We start from the raw sequence: 19,225 nt of genomic DNA, 5'->3' as shown, positions 1-19,225 counted from the left end.
TTAAGCAAGTAGGTTTCTAAGAACCGCCTGTCCGAAAGCCGCATCTGATCTAGAGCCAGCGTCCAAACAGAAGTGCTTGCAGAAAGCCGAAGAGGTGGCCCATGTGGTCGCCCTGCTTATGGCTTGCCTGGGGATGTGCCGCTGGAATGCAATGGCTGTTGCCTTGGCTCTGACCGCGTAGGCGTGCATGTTGGCTGGCAGTGGGTTTTGAAGGTGACAAAGAGTGCGTCCGACTTGCGGAAGCCCTTGGTGATATCCAAGTAGAATTTCAGGGCCCACCTGCCATCGAGGCAGTGCAGAACTATGTGCCTCGTCCATAGGCTCAGCAAAAAACGTAGGCAGCACTATTTTCTCGTTCAGATGGAATGCGGAAGGCACCTTGGGTAGGAATGCTGGGTGTATCCGCAAGACTACCTTGTCCTTGTGAAATGTAGTATGGGGCTCTGAGGCGACCAGCGCCTGGATTTCACTGACTCTTCGAGGTGAGGCCGACTTGCAAGGCCGTCTTAATGGCGACCAGCCTGATGTCCGCAGACGCCATTGGCTCAAATGGTTTGTGCGCCAGGGCCCCCAAAACTAAGTTGAGGTTCCACACCGGGTGTGGCCTCTTGATGGGCCAGTAGAGTCTGGCGAGTCCCGTCAAATGCTTCTTGACAATCGGGTTAGAAGAGGCGAACACCTCTTCCTCAGAGTTTCTGTACGTCCCGATTGCTGCCAAGTACGTACAGCAAGTGTCAACCTGTGCGCCGAGTGGACGAGGTGTGTCGAGAAGGAGAGCATGTCGTCCAATGTACATGAGGGGGTCGATATCCTTAGAGTGTGCCCAGTGGCAGAACCTGGTCCATTTGCTCTTAGAATGGGTTCTGGTAGCTTTACTCCTAGCCCCATGTATGGGGCTCTAGATTAGCCTGGGAAAGGCTGAGGTGCCCTAGCATGATGTGATCAGGAACCACGCTGCGAGGGCTAGATTCTGTGGCGCGGGTTAGAGGACCCTGCCCCCCTGCTGTGCCCGTCGGAAGGTGAATGGATAGTCTCTCTGAGATGTTGAGCAGCTCCGAGAACCATGGCCTGGCTGGCCACCATAGAGCTATTAGAATGACGCTGAGGTGGTGAGACTCCTTGATCTTGCATATCACCCTGTATGTCAGCGGTGTGGTAGGGAAGGCGTATGCGGTCATGCCGTTCCACTGAATGTGAAATGCATCGCCCAGGGAGCTGGGGCCCTGTCCCTGCCAGGAGGCAAACTGTTGGCACCTCCTGTTGTCCCGGGTGGCAAATAGGTCCACCTGGTGGTGTCCCCATCTTCTGAAGATCTCCTGCAGCACAAGGTTGTTTAATTGCCACTCGTAATTGTCTGCTCCCAGTCTGCTGAGCCGGTCCACCTCCAGGTTGGATTGCCCCGGAAGGTGGACGGCCGTAAGGTAGATGTTGTTCCACAGGGCCAATTCCCACATGCTGACTGCCAGCCTGCACAGCGAAGGGACCTGGTACCTCTCTGCTTGTTGACATAGAACATGCTGGTTGAGTTGTCTGTCTGAATGAGGACGACCTTTCCCTCGATAACTGGAAGGAAGGCTCTGAGCGCCAGCCAGATGGCCTACAGATCCAGCCAATTGATGTGGTACTCCTGCTACTGCCTGGTCCAGGTGCCATGGACGCAGTGGTTGTTCAGAGTGGCCCCCCAGCCCTCGAGAGAGGAGTCTGTAGTGATGGTGACCTGCCAGAAAAGTGTGCCCGTCCGCAGGTTGCAGTCCCTGGACCACCATTTGAGGAGAAGGAGGGATGTGGATCATCTCCACCTGAGAGCCCCAACTCCTGGTTCCAAGATGCTGCGAAATGCAGCTGTATCCTCCTCATCCCCGCGTCTCGTGTGGGGGACGGCCAGTAGGACCGCTGCCATGAGGGCCAGTAGGTGTTGGTACCACCAGGCTGATGTCACTTCTCTGCTGAGGAAGTACACAGTAGCCCTCTTGACGGCCATGATCTTGTCCTCTGAAGGAAAAACTCTCGGAGCACGTGTCCCAGATGAGCCCCAAGAAGGTCAGACGCTGCATGGGCTGCAGCTGCGATTTCTTGAGATTGAGCGAAAAGCCCAGATCGTGCAGTGCATTCATAAGAGCATGGGAAGTGCGGTGCACCGCTTGCAGAGATGAAGCCATGAAGCCAGTCGTCGAGGTACGGGTATATATGTTGTCCCTGGGCCCGCAGGAGGGCCGCCACTGTATTCATCAGCCTGGTAAAGACCCTGGGGGCCGATTTGAGGCCGAAGGGAAGCACCTTGTATTGGAAATGGCAGGCCATGATTCTGAATTGTAGAAAAGAACAATGAGGCTGCCAAATCTGGACATGTAAGTACGCGTCCTTCAGATCCAGGGAGCACATCCAGTCTCCCTTGCACAATGTCTCCGCCATTAAGGCTGGCGTAACCACCTTGAATTTTTGTAGAGGTAGGGAGAGGTTGAGGGTGGAAAGGTCCAGCACAACTCTCAGGCCCACCTGGTTCTTTTTCTGAATGGCGAAAATCCTGGAGTAGAAGCCCAAGCCTCGCCGGCAGGCTGTGACTTCCTCCACTGCCTGGCTCTCGACAAGCGACCGGTCCTCCGCCAAGAGTTGCTGTCCCAATCTGTGGGAGTGGAGGGGAAGAGGGAGGAGTGGCTGGGATGGGTAGGCAGTACCCCGTGGATACTACGGAGAGGCTCCAGAGGTCCGCAAGTTTCTGGCGCCAGAAGTTTGTATGGAGAGCAAGCATGACCTCACTGGAGACATGTGGACCCGGAGGGGCTTGTCATGCCTTCTTTCCCTCTGTGGCTGTTGCGGAGGACTGGAAAAAGCCCTTACTCCCTCCACCCCCCTTTTTTTTTAGTTGGAGAGCGGTCCGTTTGCCTAGACCTCCACTCTTGGAAGCCGCAGAACCCTCCGTATGTACACCCCTTGTCCAAGCGCTGCTGTGACTGGGTGTATGTCTTGGGCATGGTCTTTGCAAGGATGGATAAAGACTTTGCCGTTTGTGAGCTGCTGTTCTTTTTATCCAGCTCCTCGTCCGTAGTGGAGTGGAAGAGGTCACCCGCGTCGAACGGAAAGGCCTAAGATGCTTTCCTGGACATCCGGGTTGAATTTTGTAGCACGGAGCCGGCCGTTCTTCTCATGTCTGTGGCAATTCAGATGGCCTGGCCAGAGGGGTCAATGTAGGCCACAGTGGATTCCATGATGTCCTGTGCCACCATCTTGGCGTCAGCCAATCCCGCCTTGAATCGCGATTGGCTGTGCGCCAGAAGCTCTGGGAGGAATCCGCAATTTCCCGCCAACGCCTCTGGTTAACGGCTGCCAGCAAGACACCCACGTTGGCTTGACAAAGGTGCAGGGACACGTTGGAATACAGATTCTTCCCGTACGCCTCCAAGATCTTCTCCTCCTTGCCTAGCAGCACCGTGGATGAGGAGGCCGAGGAGGACTGAGGCTTGGAGTATAGTGATGCCGCATCGATAAGTGTGGCTGAGGGTGGGCCGATAGCAAGAGTGTATCCCCCCCTCCATCTGCCTGTACTTGGCGTCCAGGCGTCGATTGACCGGCTGGACTTAGTGAAGCTTGATCCAGCCCTTTTTGGCCAAGGCGACGAAGTCCTTCTGCATCAGGATCCCCATTCTCGATGCAGGACACAGTGTGAGGACTTCGGCGAGGACCCCTTCTGATGGTTGCTTGACCTCGGGTTGAGGAAGGCCCAAGTGCTCTGCCAGCCCTGCAAGACATTCGTGGAAGGCCTTGGCTGATGACGTTGTGTTGGGGTCTTCTTCCTCATCTGTGTCCATCTGCGGGTCCGGACGGCCCGGTACTGGTGGAGGGGTGCTGGGGGCCGAAGGCTGAGGTGTGGAGACCGGAGCTGGAAGATGGTTCGGAACTGCCTGCCCTATCGGTTGGGGGGCCGGAGGCTGTACAGGGGCACCTGTACTGGGACCTGCGGCGGCAGAACGTCCATGAGGATGACCCCCATCTGAGGAGATTCCATAAGCCTGAGGAACCTTTCGAAAAATCTGTCCTCACAGGCCATGGGGCGGTAGGTGATATTGACGGTGTAGAGGGCGGCTGCTGGAGCCGGTGCGTGCCCTCCCCATACGGATGCAGCAGGAACCTGTCCTGCGCAAACGAAGGATAGGCTGTAGGCCACATACCTGGTTGATACAAGTCCCACCTTGATACTCGTTCCTCCACCTGCTCCATTCCTTGGAGTGGTATCGGGCGGTTGTCTGTTTTGTCTGGCACGGCGGCCATCTTGTTGAGCTGCCGTCCACCTGTCTGCGTAGTGTTTCTTGGCTCACTGGGCCCAGCGTCGTCCAGGACTCTCGAGTGTGGATCATGAGGCCTACCCTGCTCCTCAGGCTGAGACCTGGTAGGCGTTTCGCCCTTGGCAGATCTGCCGGTAGAGCTGCATATAGGCACCCCCTCGGACATGTTGCCGGTACTGGGGCATGGCCCCTTGGGTGAAGACCCGGTAAAAGAACCTTCCGGTCCCTCAGCACTGTCACAGGGAGGATCCACTGACCCCTCAGCCTAGCCTCAGTACTCGTGCTGGTATGAGAACCTGAGCGGTTCCTCCCATGTGGGCGAGTCCCTGGAAAGGAGTGTCCCTTGTGGGGTGTGCTGGAAAGGAGTGGCCCTACCTTGGGCCTGGATCAATGATTGACAAAGTCCTTCAGGTCCTCTGGAGGCGATTTCTGGAAGAGCTCCTTCCACCTGGCTAATCTGTTCTTCAGAGACACAAGGACTGCTTTTCAGTTATTGACATCCTGAGACAGACAGATCTTTGTTTTTTTTTTTTTTTAGGTAGGGAAACTCCTCTTTAGCATAGAGTCAGAGAGGCATTTTCATTTGAATAAAAGTCTAACCAGAAACATGACAACGTTGTGTCTGGCTTTCATTTATGACCCCTCACAGTCATAACATCAAATTTCTTCCACTACTCAGAAGCTAGTTACTATTCTCAACTATTCCCTATCCTTTTCCTTATATTTTTTCTGTTGCCCGCTCCTGTCATTTCCACCTTTATGTGAGACGAGCATGTATTTTCCTTCTTTCACGGCATTAAAATTCTGGTTTCATCTCTTTTCTCTGAGCTCTTCTACTGTTCTACTCTCTATTTTGGTCTTCTTGTCAATCATTTAACATTTCTCTGCTCCATTTACAACTAATCTATTACTATTAGTCTTATTTCTTTGTCTCTTGCATTCTACTCTATTCAATGGGACTCTTTTGAATCTGGCTTCATTCTCCACTTTGTGTCGTCTTGAAAATACATTTCTTCATGACATGGCTCCTAATATTTCCTATAGGATTTCTTTCTATCCCCCCCCTCTTGGTTCCCAGACCCTATTTCTTCTATCAGTCCCTCACACACATGTGCCCAATCCAGTTTCCGCTCCTTCTTGCGCCTAAATTCTGAAACAAACCTCCCTCTTGATCTTTGATCCTAGTCTTCTTTCACCTTTTTTCGCTCTCGTCTCCAAGGACAATTAGTTATCTTCATGAAACGTCAAATTGATTTTTACTGAATTTGTCCTTTGACATAACGCACTACATAAATTCACACAAAAAAAATGCAAGTGATTGGAGGCGGACCCCATGAACTCCACATCCCGGCAGTAAAACTCCACAGGGAAGTCTCTGCTCCCCCATCTTCAATTGACTACGGAGCAAACAGATCCAATCTGCATAATCTTGAAAAATCTAGCCAAACATGGTGAGAAATTGGCTCCTGGAACCAGGATGAATTTATGCATTGTCGAGGGAGCACAAGCATCTGGTCCTGATGTCATAACAGAGCGCTCCAGTATGCGGTTGTGGGGGTGCCTAAAAATCATGTACTTTGTTTAAAACATGCAGTGGACCAGCATCTTCCGCCAGTCAGGAAGCAGTCGGCACATTGGCTAACTCTGCCAAACATTTTACACTTAAACTCTGCCCACTGCTCTGGAGTACAGTGGAATGGTACCTGGATAAGAGGTGGTGATACCGCCAGCTCAATGCCATGGGGTGACATCTACTTTCTGGGATGAATAAGAAAAGTGTTTGGAGAATGAGGATCTCTGTGAGCGGAACCTCTTTTGCCACCACCTCTTGTCCTTTTTGAAATCATACAACGATACACAAGCAGAGAGTTCACTGGGTCCTTTGGGAGGAGATTGGTGTGGGAAGTGTGCAGTATTAACAAAGTTACTCACCGTAGTGACTACCTGACTCCTACTCCATAGCCCCCTTTCCTCTATACTTTTGGGACATTCCGACCTTCAGGACGGGACCGGAGCACTTTGAAGCATCAAAAACGACTTTATGTCCTTTTATTTTTATACGGGGCTACTGCATGTGGCGGTAACCCCATCTTCCTGAGCTCAGCCCCGGCACATCACACTTCAGTCCTTTTCTATCGCCAAAGTCCAAATATTTTAGATGGGGAAGGCTGGCGGGCGTATGGAGGAACAGGACTATGGGTGAGGAGTAAGGTAGTCACTATAGTGAGTAACTTTGTTGTACTCCTACGTCCTGTCTCCTTTCCTCCATACTTTTGGGACATTCCCAAACACTAACAAATAGAACAGGAGGATGGAAATTTTCCTTACTGCAACATGCTTTTAAGAACTGCCTGACCAAACTGGGCATCAGCCCGGACGCTCAGGTCAAGACAATAGTGTCTACAAAAAGCAGAGGGAGAAGCACACGTAGCAGCCTTGCCTATGGACTCCCAAGAGACATATTTCTGGAAGTCAACAGCAGCCATCTTGCCTTGGACCAAATGTGCACGAAGGCCCTGAACTGTATACGCCTCTGAAACACACCAAGCAATCCATTGTGAAATGGAAGCTTTCGAGGCTGGTTTCTCCTTTGGGTCCCCGAACATAACAGAGTTGTGGGGAGCTTCTGAAATTGTTCTTTGAAGAGAACACTTCAGAGCTCTGACATCCAGGTTATGGAGCACCCTCTCAGCATCCAAGTCCGACCCCGGAAAGAAAACCGGGAGGGAGATTGACTGGTTCATGTGGAACTCTGAGAACATTTTTGGAAGGAAAGGAGTGCGAAGCACAACCTGATCTTTGTGAAAGGTCAAGAACAGGTGTTCGGCAGAGAGAGCTTGAAGCTCGCTTCTTCTTCTGTAACTACAATTAAGAAGGCCACTTTCCAAGAGAGAAACTTGAACTCCATATTAGCCAGTGGTTTGAATGTCTTGTGACACAGAGCGGTTAGGACCACGTTTAGATCCCATTTTGGGTATGGCGGCACAACCGCCGCAAAGAGGTGAAGGAGACCTGTTAAAAGCCTCTTGATTACTGGGTTTGTTAGAGAAAAAAAAGAGCAATTATCTGTAGAAAGAGAAGCTGCAATGGCAGACAGATAAGTCCTGCATGATAAGACGTGGATGCCAGAGGCCGCAGGGTCCGATACGAAGGACAGAACAGTGTCAATAGAAGCATGTGGAGGATCCAGCTGTTTGGCAAGACACCAATGTCTAAAACGAAGCCATTTACTTTTGTACTGCGCTCTTGTAGAAGGCTTACATGCCACCTGTATTATGCGCATAATATCCTCTGAAAGGTTACACTGTGCTAAGGACTTGAACTCAGGCACCAGGCTGCCAAGTTGAAGGATTGTGGGGAGTAGTGCCACACCTGGTGATTGCTCAGGTGCAGGCAACTGGAGATCTGTGGTAAACTGATTGAGTCACATATTGATAGGTGCTGAAGCCGAGAACCAGAACCTGGCTGGCCCGCAAGGAGCTATGAACAGGAGAGTGCAGTTGGAGGAACTCCCGAGCTTCCAGAGCGATCGATCAATCAACGTAGAGGAGGGAAGGCATAACCCTTCATGTTGTCCCACGGAATCTCAAGTGTATCACCCAAGGAAGATACTTCGAGGCCACCCCTGGAGGCATAGAATGGCAGCTTCATGTTGGTTGCAATCGCAAAGAGGTTCACCGTTGGCATGCCCCATAGCTGGAAAGGTTTGGCAAGAACCTTGTTGTTCATTTCCCACTCATGGTTTGCCATAGACTGGTGGCTCAGGGAATCCGCTGCAACATTGTTCCGTCCCGGAATGTGCACGGCCTGTAGCCAGATACTGTGTTGGACTGCCCAATTCCAAATTTGGACAGCTAGATCCCCAGTTTGTTCACATAGAACATAGCCACAGAATTATCAGTGAAAATATGCACTACATTGTTGATGGAAGGCCGCAAAGCTTTCAATGCCAAGAAAACTGCTGAGTTTCAGGTAGTTGACAGGAGACATCCTGTCTTGGGGTGTCCACAGATTGTAGACTTCGAGATGACACAACATAGCCCACCCCCCCCCCCCAACCTGGAAGGGAGGAGTCTGTTGTGATATTAACCTGTGGTGAAGGTTCCCACTGAGAGGTTGTTGGAGGTTGCCCACCACTAAAGATCCGACCTCAAGGAAGATGGGATTTTGGAGTCTGTCTAAAGCTTGAGACCAACAGTTCTGAAGCGCTAGCTGTGTGTGCCTCATTTTGAGCCTTGCTAGAACGCATGAGGCCATGGAGTTTTAGGAACCAACAAGATGACCTATGGGAGGAGTTTAGAAAAAGATGGCATGTGGTTGACAAATACGCAATCCTGTCCTCCGTTAGGAAAACCTTGGCACTGATGCCCCAGTTGCAACAGGAGCTGGATAAGAGACTGAAGAATGACTGCTGCAGTCTGGGGGCAAGGGCTCTGCAGAAGTCAATTGTCTAACTATAGATAGACATCAACTCATTGCAGCCTGAGGAATACAGCAATGACCACCATCATCTTTGTATAGACTCGCAGTGCTGAGCCGAGACCAAACAGTAGTACTTGATATTGGAAATGTCCATTGCCACAGAAAACCTAAGGTATTTCCGATGTGTGGCCCAAATTAGGATGTGCATATAAGCATCCCGGACCACACTGAGCCAATCACCCTTCCGTCAAGAGGACCTGAACTGGCTGGGCGTGATCATCTTAAATTTCTGTTGGAGGAAAGAAAAGGTTGAAGCTGGGGAGGTCTAGGATAGTGCGCAGGCCAGCCTGGTTGGGTTTGGGCACTGTAAACAGACAGGAGTAATTGCCCTCCCCTTGCTCCCTCAAGGGAACAGGCTCCACTGCCCTGAGGTTCAATAGTTGTTGTACCTCGGCTCAGAGGGAATGAGACCCAGTCTGTTAAAGAGGGTGACAAGGTGGGGAATGAGGAAGGTATAGAAGAGAGCCCACTCAGGCATCGGACAAAGCCCCTAGGTCTTCTGTTATGGTCTTCCACGCCTCCAGATGAGACGATATAGGTCCTCCCACTGGAGTCTCGTGTGACCGATAGAAAGCATATTTTTGATGATTTAACAGGGCAAGAGCTCCTGCTGCATAAAAGGATGCTGAGGACAAAGAAAAACCAGCAGCCCTGTCTCTGCTGCATGCATCAACGCCCTGCAGAGGACCCTAATGCTTGGTGTGCCCAACGCTCCCAGAAACCTTTCAAACCCAAAAAGGATCTTGTTTGGGTCCCCGACCTTTGTGTATAGGTCGCTTTAGCTGGAGGCTGCTTTGTTAGGACTGTCAAAGATTTAGCAGTCAATGCAGTTGCTTTTGACTTATCGAGTTATTCGTTGGTGGAGGAGTGGAAAAGCTCTTTCCCTTCAAAGGGAATGTCAAGGACTTTGTCTTAAACTTCCTTGGAGTACTTTGTAGCAGGAAGCTACGCCTGACGGGAAATATCAATCGCAATCATAAGGCCCCAGGTGGACGTGTCCACATGATGGGCCGCAGCCTCAAGCAGGTCCGGAGTCAGAACCCTTGTGTCAGATAGGCAACCTTTAAAATCTTCTAGTTTGTCCTGTGGAATACAATCATGAAACTCAGACAGCTCTCGCCACAGCTTGAGGTTGGCTGCTGCCAGAATGACTTCAGTATTTGCCTGATGCAGCTTAAGACGTGCATTGGAAAAAAACCTTTTCCCAATGCCATCCAGAATTTAGTTCTCCTTGGATTAAACCTGTGAGGCAGCCGTGGAGGAGTTTGAAGAAGGATTAGCCTGGAGCGTAGCTGCTGCAACTACCGTTGATGAAGGAAGCGGGCAGGTAGCTAAGGGTATGTCCTCCGATGCATGGAGCTTATAGCAAGCGTCTATTTTTGTATTTATATCCTGCCTAGTATGACTTTTTCCCCTGACCTTACAGGCTTCAGCAAGCATGTCTTTTTGAAGAAAAAGACCTGTGTGCTCCGGTGATGAAAAGCTTAGCACTGGGAGAACTCCATCTGGCGGAGCCTTTGGTATTGGAATTTCTAGCAATGCCATCATATCCAAAACCCAGCCATGAAACTATCTGATGGAGTGGGGCAGGTCTCCGCATGCTCCTAGTCCGTTTTGTCAGGAACAGAAGGCTGATCTGTGAAACACAGTATCTCAGACACTCTGGACAGTCATTTGCACCACTGGCGTCAGAAGCACCGGTGAAAGCAGAGGCAATGGTGGCAGCGTAGGAGGGTGCCAAGAGGGGCCCCCCTCCAGCTGCATCCACATAAACCAGAGGAGCAGACGTAGGCGGAAGGGAGACCGTGAGTGGCAGCGGAAACATTGCACGCCAGTCAGTTGGCAACCAAAAGGGGTTTCTATTATCCAGATTTGGTAGAAAAGGCTTCTCGGACACAAACATAGGTCCTTCTTTCCCAGCCGTTGAAAAAGTTGGCATGGAGATATTTGTCGAAATGGGCGCATGATTTGAGTCGCCATTTTGTCACTGCCTGAAGCAATCTGTGTTACAGGTTTTTGTGACACCATTGTCACCACAGGAATTGCAGGCGCTTTGGAGTCAATTTTAGCCCTCTGACAGGGAACCTCGGCAGATCTGGTACTGGAAGACCTGGAGTGTTTATCAGCCCCTTCAGCCTCGGAAACTGCGCTAGCCTCCTGTGAGACAGGACCGGTGCTTAAGGACTTGGGGCCTTTGCCCTCCTCCTTTACCCAACCAACAGGACCCTGGTACAAGAGCCTCTTGAAACCCTCTCGGACCCAGAAGACCCCCAGGAAGGAGCCCCCTGTCCGGGGTGCCCTAAAAAGGGAGGAACTTACTGGATGATTCCTTTTTTCAAATCAATGAACTACTGTAAATGTGGAGGCAGCCGTTGGAACACTTCCTCTCACCTGACGAGCCTATGCTGGAGTGCACGGACGGAGAGTTAGTCACAGGAGATCTAAGAATCCGACCAATGTTCCGGACCGAAAAACTCCAGACAGAGAATGGGGATCCGCCCAAGCAAAGCGACATTTGCACAAAGAACAAGACACAAATTCCTGATGCCCCGGAATAAACGCAGGTGAAGAAAACCTTGGAACCGGAAGATGGACAAATGGGGGGAAAACCCCATAAAAATTCCCACGATGCAAGTGCATCCCAACTCGACCGCACAGAGAAAAGGACTGAGGGGGAAGCGCAGGATGCAGCTCAGGAAGGCAGCATTACAGCCATGTGGAGTGGCTGCGTGTAAAAATAAAAAGGACAAAAAGTCGTTTTTGATGCTTCAAAGTGCTCTAGTCCCATCCTGAAGAACGGATTGTCCCAAAAGTATGGAGGAAAGGGGACGGGACGTAGGAGTAAATGCTTTGAAGCCTTTGTAGGGGGTCTTGCTTGCCTCATGAAGGGCAGCAAACCTTTGGGCGCATGGACTGGCAGGTGCTGCATTAGCCTGTCAAGATTCGGTCCTAGGCACTAAAACAGTGCTGTTGTGCATCTGATCCAGACATTACACAGTCCTTGCAGGGGTTAAAGCCCGAGGCTCTGGGGCGGGAGAAAAAGACATTAACATAAATGAAGCCGTTATGGTTCCTAATGCAGCATTGGTGTGCACAGAAAAAGGGCAGTGTGGTAATAGGGGGCAGCCAGAGCCAAATGTATGTTGATTAATGTGCTATTGGGAATCATGCTTGCCAATGATGCCAAGTGGAGTCGCCATTGTCTGATTGGGAGGATAGTTCTAAAATTAATCGGAGAGAGGGAAATGAATCCATTAGAATATACTTGTTTGCATAATGGCAACTGGTCTTGCTGCCTTCGTTCCTTTTCAGTTAATTTCATGTAAAGATGGCCTTTTCAGCCTTTCATAGTTATTCCTTCCAGATTCTGCACAGCAACAAACTCGTAATAAAGTTATTTGCCCTCCCCACACCCCATAGGAAAAATGGCATAAAAAGAACAGCAGAAAGATTAGAACATGCAAAGAAAAGGAGAAGAAAGATGTCAAGAGAAGGACACAATATTGATACATTGCAAAAAAAGTGACACATCGGGATAGGTGGAATAAAATAAAAAGGAGGAAAAGGTTAAAAATAATCAACAAGAAAGGAGAACAAAGCAAGAAGAGCTGCATAGATGGAATTAAAGGCTAAGGGATGATGCTGCTAGTCCCCCGAACTGGGTTAATATTGAGAAGAATGTTGTGCAGCCGGTCCCCTTAGACTGTCTCCTTAGTTGGATAAAAAGATTGTTGTGAATAAGTCCACACCTTTCATCAGGCATATCTTAAACGATTGGAAAAGGTTTTGTTAAAGTACTGGAATGAAACATTTACTAAGTTCAGATTCTGCAATCTGGAAGAACCCGGCGTTATGCTTTAATAATCATAACTTCTCATGGCCCTCTTGGCAGTCTGCTGGCATCTGGTGCCTGGGTCAGGTACACAATGGAGTTTCAATGCTTTCTTTTGAAATCCTTAGGTTTAAGTTTAAACTGCATACATCAGAGGATGCCCTTTATCGTATCCTCTGCTGAGTATTTGAGAATGTTTTTGCACCTAAAAATGCTTAATTACATGAAGTCCCTCCAATTTTGCATTTATCCAAACTCATGCCTTTATCAGCTTCTACTCTGTATGGACTTCTTCTTCTGAACAATGTAGAGCTACTTGGGCACAGGAATTGGGTTTTGACTTAATGGAGGGAGATTTTAGTCGTATCTGTGCAGGACCTTGTAAATACAAAGTTGTCTTAGATTTGAGGTACACTCAGCAGAGGATTATGCACACTATTTACAGGACGCCTTGAAAAATGAAGCGTTGTAAACTGCTGCAAAATGACATGTGTTGGAACTGTAAATTGAATACCGGTACAGGTTTGCATAGGTTCTGGTCCTGTGTAAAAGTCGCTGTTTTTTTGGGATGATGCACTGCAGCGTATGGCGCTCATCTTGGATGTTTCGTTTCCTCACACTCCGTTGGCATTTGTGTGCTAGGTTTATTCCCAGTTGGTAATCGGCTCACTATTGACCAGCTCTTTTGGGCTTACAGGGCATTATTGGCATCTAAGAAACAGATCTTTCAGTGCTGGAAGGGTGATGTTAGGCCCACCACCATGAAGGTTGGTTACAGGATTTAGTCATTCTTTCAAGAGAGAAGATCAAGTTACTTACCCATGGAAACGTTCTTTAGCCTGAATGTTCCTCCCACGTATTGCTTATCTTTGATATTTCCAATATTCTGCTTGCTGCCTCTGAATTGTGTTTTCAGTAGAGGGTGCTGTGTGTCGATGTCCCTCTGAGGCCTCAGTCTTGAAGTCGACATCACTGCAGGTATATATAACACACGCAGCACCTGTTGGCCTCAGTTCTGTTTTGACAAGAGGAGTATTACCTTGTGTTTGACGGTTACTCCACCTGAGAGAGCGTAGACTACAACCGCAAGAGAAGTTTTACTGCAGGGTAGGCTGGGCGGGGTGATAAGGAATATGTGGGAGGAACAGCCAGTCAAAAGAACATTACAATGGGCAAGTAACTTCTTATTTGAATGGATTGTATCCTCCCACGTATTCCTTATGTTTGATACACTCCCAAAGCAGTTAACAGAATTTGGAGTAGGGAGTAAAAATGAATGTGTCATGTATGCAGAGAACGCAACACTGCTTTTCCAAAAGCAGAACCTTGGCTCGTGGTGGAGTCTAAACTGTAGTATTTAGTAAAGGTGTACACAGACTACCATGTAGCAGCTGCACATATATCCTTTATCAGAACTCCCCTCTGCAACACAGACGAAGTTGCAACACCCCTGGTCAAATGAGCTCTTATATGTTCTGGAGGGTCTTTGCCCGCCAGTATGTAGCATAAAGATTTAGTTAAAATAATCCATCTGGAGATGTTTTGCTTGGTGATGGCCAGTCACAATTTGTGACCTGAATAGCCCACGAATAACTGGTCATTCTGCCACAGTTTTGCTAATATGGAGATGTAAAAGCTCACTGCACGTCTAGGATGAAGCCTGTGAAGTCATTCTTCTTCTTTTCCAGGATGTGGTGGAGGATAAAAAGATGGTAATCTTCTGGGTAATGTGAAACTTAGATACAATTTTGGGAAGAAAAGTAGGCTTCACTTTTAGTACCACTCTGTCTTTATGAAAGACAGAAAGAGGATTGCAGGATAAAGCCTGTAGCTCACTCACCCTTCGGGCTGAGGTAATTGCCACTAAGAATACAGATTTCAGAGTTAGAAGTCTTAATGGACAAGAATGTAGAGGCTCAAAAGGCGCTCCCATTAAGTAGCTCAACACCAAGTTAAGATTCCCCTAGTGGGACTTGGAATGGAGTCAGAGGGTAAACATTAGTTAACCCATTTAACAATTGTACTACTAGAGGAATCTTAAAGTAGTTGACTTCCTCTGAAGAGCGCTTAAAAATAGAAAGCACTGCCAGGTATCCCTTGATGGTACCAATCTGGAGCCCCAGATTTGCCAGATGTAATAAAAAAGATAACACCATTGGTGTATTACATGAGAAAGGGTCAACATTCTTATCTCTGCACCAGCTGCAGAACTTATTCCAGCGGCAGCGGTATGGTTTCTGGTCGAAAGCAAAACCTCCATTACATCTTCCGGGAGGTTCCAATCCTTGTATCTTAGCCTCCCAGAAACCATGCGTGAAGGCTGAGAGTCCTGATATCCGTATGGAGGACCCTGACCCTCCTCTTGCGAGAGAAGGTACTCTCTTTGTAGAAGACGAATTGGGGGGAGGGCAGATGGACATGTCCAGAAGGTCTGGGTACCACGTCCTCCTGGCCCAGTCCAGGGCAATTAGGATAAGGGATTTCTAGAGCCTTCTCGACCGCCTGATTACGTGAGGAATCACGGGGACTGGAGGAAACGTGTACAGGAGTAGAAATTCCCAGTCCACCATGAACAAGTCTCCTAAAGCTCCTCTTGGGGGAAATTCCCTTGAGCAGTACAGTCCGCAGTGCCCATTGGCCCTGGTCGCAAACAGATACACTTGAGGGGTTCCCCAAAGGGTGAAGATCTCTTGAAGGACTGCCTGAGCTAGTTCCCACTCGTGAGCGACTGTGCTCTGCCTGCTCAGAGCGTCTGCCGTCGTGTTCTCTCCAGCCAGGTGAGCTGCCGACAGAGAGATTCCTTCTTGTATTGCCCAAAACCAGAGCTGTGTTGGCTCTTTGCACAGTGGTAGTGACCCTACACCACCTCTTTTGTTGAGGTAGTACATGGCCACTGTGTTGTCCGTCATTATCAGGACATTCTTTCCGCATACAGATGGCAGCAAGGCTTTCAGCGCTAGTCTAATTGCCCCCAACTCTAAAAGGTTGATATGTAGTTTGGACTCTGACACCAACAACCGCTGATGGTCAAATCGTTGGTATGGGCTCCCCACCCTGTGAGTGAGGCATCCATCACTACTGATATCTCCAGCCATGGTTGCCAAAACGGTTCTCCTTTCAAAATGTTCTCCCGACAGGCCCACCACTGAAGATCCAGTGAGAGACTGTTTGGGATTTGTAAATCTGACATCCTTCCTGAGAACTGTGATCACTGGGTCCTGAGAGCCCACTGGAGAGATCTCATTCTCAGACAAGCCTCTGGCGCCAGATAAATTCAGGATGCCATGAGACCGAGCAACCTCAGAAAATTAAAGGCTGGTAGATGTTGGGCATTCTGGAATTTTGTCCCCATCTGCAGAATGTCTTAAGCCCTCACCTCTGGTGGCAAGGCTTTTCCCAGGGACTCGTCCAGGACTGCTCCGATGAATTGGAGTCTTTGTGATGGGATCATGTGGGACTTCTTGAAGTTGAGGCAGAAGCCCAGCCTGTGAAGGGAGTGACAGGTAGAGCTGAGATATTCCAGGGCCTGAACTGGGGAACTGGTCCTGATCAGCCAATTATGCAGGTAGGGGTAGACTTGAAACCCCCCTCTCCTGAGACGTGCTGCCACAACCACCATTAGCTTGGTGAAAACCCTCAGGCGGAGGTCAGCCCAAATGACAGAACCCGAAAGTGATCATGAGAACCGCCAATGGCGAACCTCAGGTACTGTCTGTGCTTGTGATGGATCGGCAAATGAAAGTAAGCATCCTGGAGGTCCAAAGATACCATCCAATCCTGAAACTGGAGGGCCTGAGGGATCTGAGAAAGGGTTACCATCTTGAACTTGTGCTTCTTGAGTAACTTGTTCAAGACTCTTAAGTCCAAGATGGGTCTCAACCAACCCCTGTTCCTCTCTGCTACAGGTACTGGGTCTATCGCACCTTTCTCTAGCAGGGTTAATACCTCCTGCATAAGGAGCGGATCTGGAACTTTCAAAGAGTTGTTCCTCTACAATATTAAGGAAACCGTCTTACTCCTCTCTCTCTCGGGGACATGGTCAGCCGCCACAGAAATGCACTCCCAAAATGTGTGTGTAAATCTGTGTAAAAATTGGCAGATGCCGAGAAAACCTTCTTAACCATGGCATCATAACGTATATCGTCCCTGTTAGGCAGAATTATATGCAGTACCCTTTGGTAACACTACACATAATTAAGACTACAAGTGACAGTACAATTTCACCTTTGGTACAGGCCTGTGCTACACAGTTACAGTGGTAGCAGTAGCGGAGCAGGCAGACTTATCTCAAGAGTAGGTGAGCAGTACAAATAGTTACACAAAGGACAGCAATTACTATGATTCAGGCAAACACTGACTCAAGGTTTCTAAGTAAAAGAATATATATTTATTTATTCAACAGTTGTATAACATTTCACTATTTTAAGCAAGTTAAAAATCACAATCATAAATGCACCACACCACTTACCTTAAATTCCAGACAAGTTAAGCTCACAAAATGAAGTGGGAGCAAAATGGTACTCCAGCAATTTAAAAGGGAGGGAAAGAAAGTTATTGGAAATGAGGCAAAACCAACAGGTAAGTACTTGTGGCAACTGAACAAGAGAGAATACAGTAAGGAGATTAGCTAGGAAAGGCCAAGGGCCAAAATCAATGGGTCAAAAGTCTTTTGCTCAAGATCACACAGTTCAGAGTAGTTTGCGGTAAAATTCATGGTACAGATACCGGACGAGGTTGGTTGGTAGAACAGTTAGTTCAAAGAAGAGAAGGGCAAGCCCTCGGTTTGGAGAAAGATTTCAAACACTTTCACCGCGGTTGAACGAAACGGACAACCGGATTTGCACAGTACCTTAAAACGGAGAGGGAGCTGTAGCTGAGGCAGACGTTCTCGGTGGTTCCTGCAGGCTCATGGTTCCTTAAGCGACTGTCGGACTGACACGAAGTAGGAAGACTGGAGGGTCCTGCACTACCCAGGGAAGAAACCAGCAGCAGAGCAAAACAACAAACAAAAGGTGCGCTCCTTAAAACCCAAGCAGGGTCCAACCTTCCTGGCTATCCGGCCCACTGTAGCTCTGTACATCGAATTCGACCAGAGGAGGGGTCCTGGCTTGTAGTTTGGGCGAACTGGTTGGTCCCACCAGCTCAAGGGAAGAAGTTTCCTGGAGGATCTTCTCTGTCGTCGGATTATGGCGATTCAGACCTGCAGCAATAGCCTAAAACATTACCACGTTTATATAAGATAATCGCGGTAGAAAGGTTAGGGTAGATGCCACTGCCACCAGCCAAGTCTTAATGTTAAGGGTGCGAAACAAGGCTCCAAGAGGCACAGACAAAAATGGATAAGAGTTAACCCTTTCAAATACTCCATGTAAGATGGGGTGCACTGGGTCTGTGGTTTAAAGTGACTATATAAAGTTAATGGCAACTTTACCTGTTTTTGGGGGACAGTAGTCAGCCCCAGAAAAAGGGAGTCAGTGGGAAGTCTCAAAGACAATGCTGTGTCACTGCACTGATGGTGCTGTGTAACATACAAAAAGTGGTGCACATGGAGTAGGCGAGGCTCCAGTGCCCAAGATCGCATAGAAAGTAGAAATACACATAGCAAAACACATGTAAGAGTGGGAATAAAAGGCTCTCACACTTACCAGGTGAAAAAAAGAGATCCTAGAAATCCAGCAAAGCTGCCGAGGGACTCAGTAGGGAAGGGAAATTAACCATTTATGAGACTTCTCCCTAACAATCCCTATCCCGCGGTATCATGGAATAGGCATTTTGTGTACCTGAGGAAGTGGCTGCTTGTACTACCAGACTTTCTGGTGTAGGATGCTTTTAGAGGTACAAAGGATCAGAACTAGAGGCTCTGTACTTGGCTGTTAATTTTTTATTTACAGCCGGGATAACCTCAGGTGTTTACCAATTTGAAGTCACTCTCCTTTGCAAAGCCTGATGGAAAGGGACAATTGGGTCCACTTGTGGCCCTTTGTCCAATATATCTGTGAGATCGTCCTGTTCGAAAACAGGCGTGGGTCTGAGATCGTCCTGTTCGAAAACAGGCGTGGGTCTGGACCATCCCATATATTCCATGACGCTTGTCATTAGCTGTCGGTATGTTACTTCAGCATGGTCTCCAGGGTCTGCTTTTCCAAAATCAGCCTCAGGAGATTTATCAGTACCACTCGCTTCTTGAAGACATTCTTCATGCGAGAATCCTCTGATATAAATTGATCAGGCACTGATGGTGTCCCATATTGTAACTCAAAGGGTCATTCTATCTCAGAGGACTCCTTCGCATCTTCATAAATTGAAGAGAGTGGTTTATAGTATTCTGCTTGTGACAGAGGTGTGCAGGTCTTTTTCATAGATGTAGGCATTAATGGTTTCGACGATTGTGTGGAAGGGATTGACACATGTGGCGTCGAGGAAGTTAACACTCGGGGCGTCAATGGTTTCTCCTTTGGTATCGGTGCCAAAGACACATTTTTCCTTCCTGTAATAGAGGTTTCCTTCTACGTCAATTTTTTAGATTTTGGGGAGGCTTTCCCTTGACTCGAGGGATTAGATTGCTCTGGAGGAGAATCGGGGCCGGGCCCGAAGACGCACAGCTCTTGTCCTTCCGAGGTCTTTCAACTGC

Source organism: Ambystoma mexicanum, chromosome 3q (genome assembly GCF_040938575.1).
Source record: "Ambystoma mexicanum isolate Mex_15411 chromosome 3q, UKY_AmexF1_1, whole genome shotgun sequence".
Classification (NCBI taxonomy): domain Eukaryota; kingdom Metazoa; phylum Chordata; class Amphibia; order Caudata; family Ambystomatidae; genus Ambystoma; species Ambystoma mexicanum.
The sequence above is the reverse complement of the archived record's forward strand: the minus strand, read 5'-3'. Positions refer to the sequence as shown.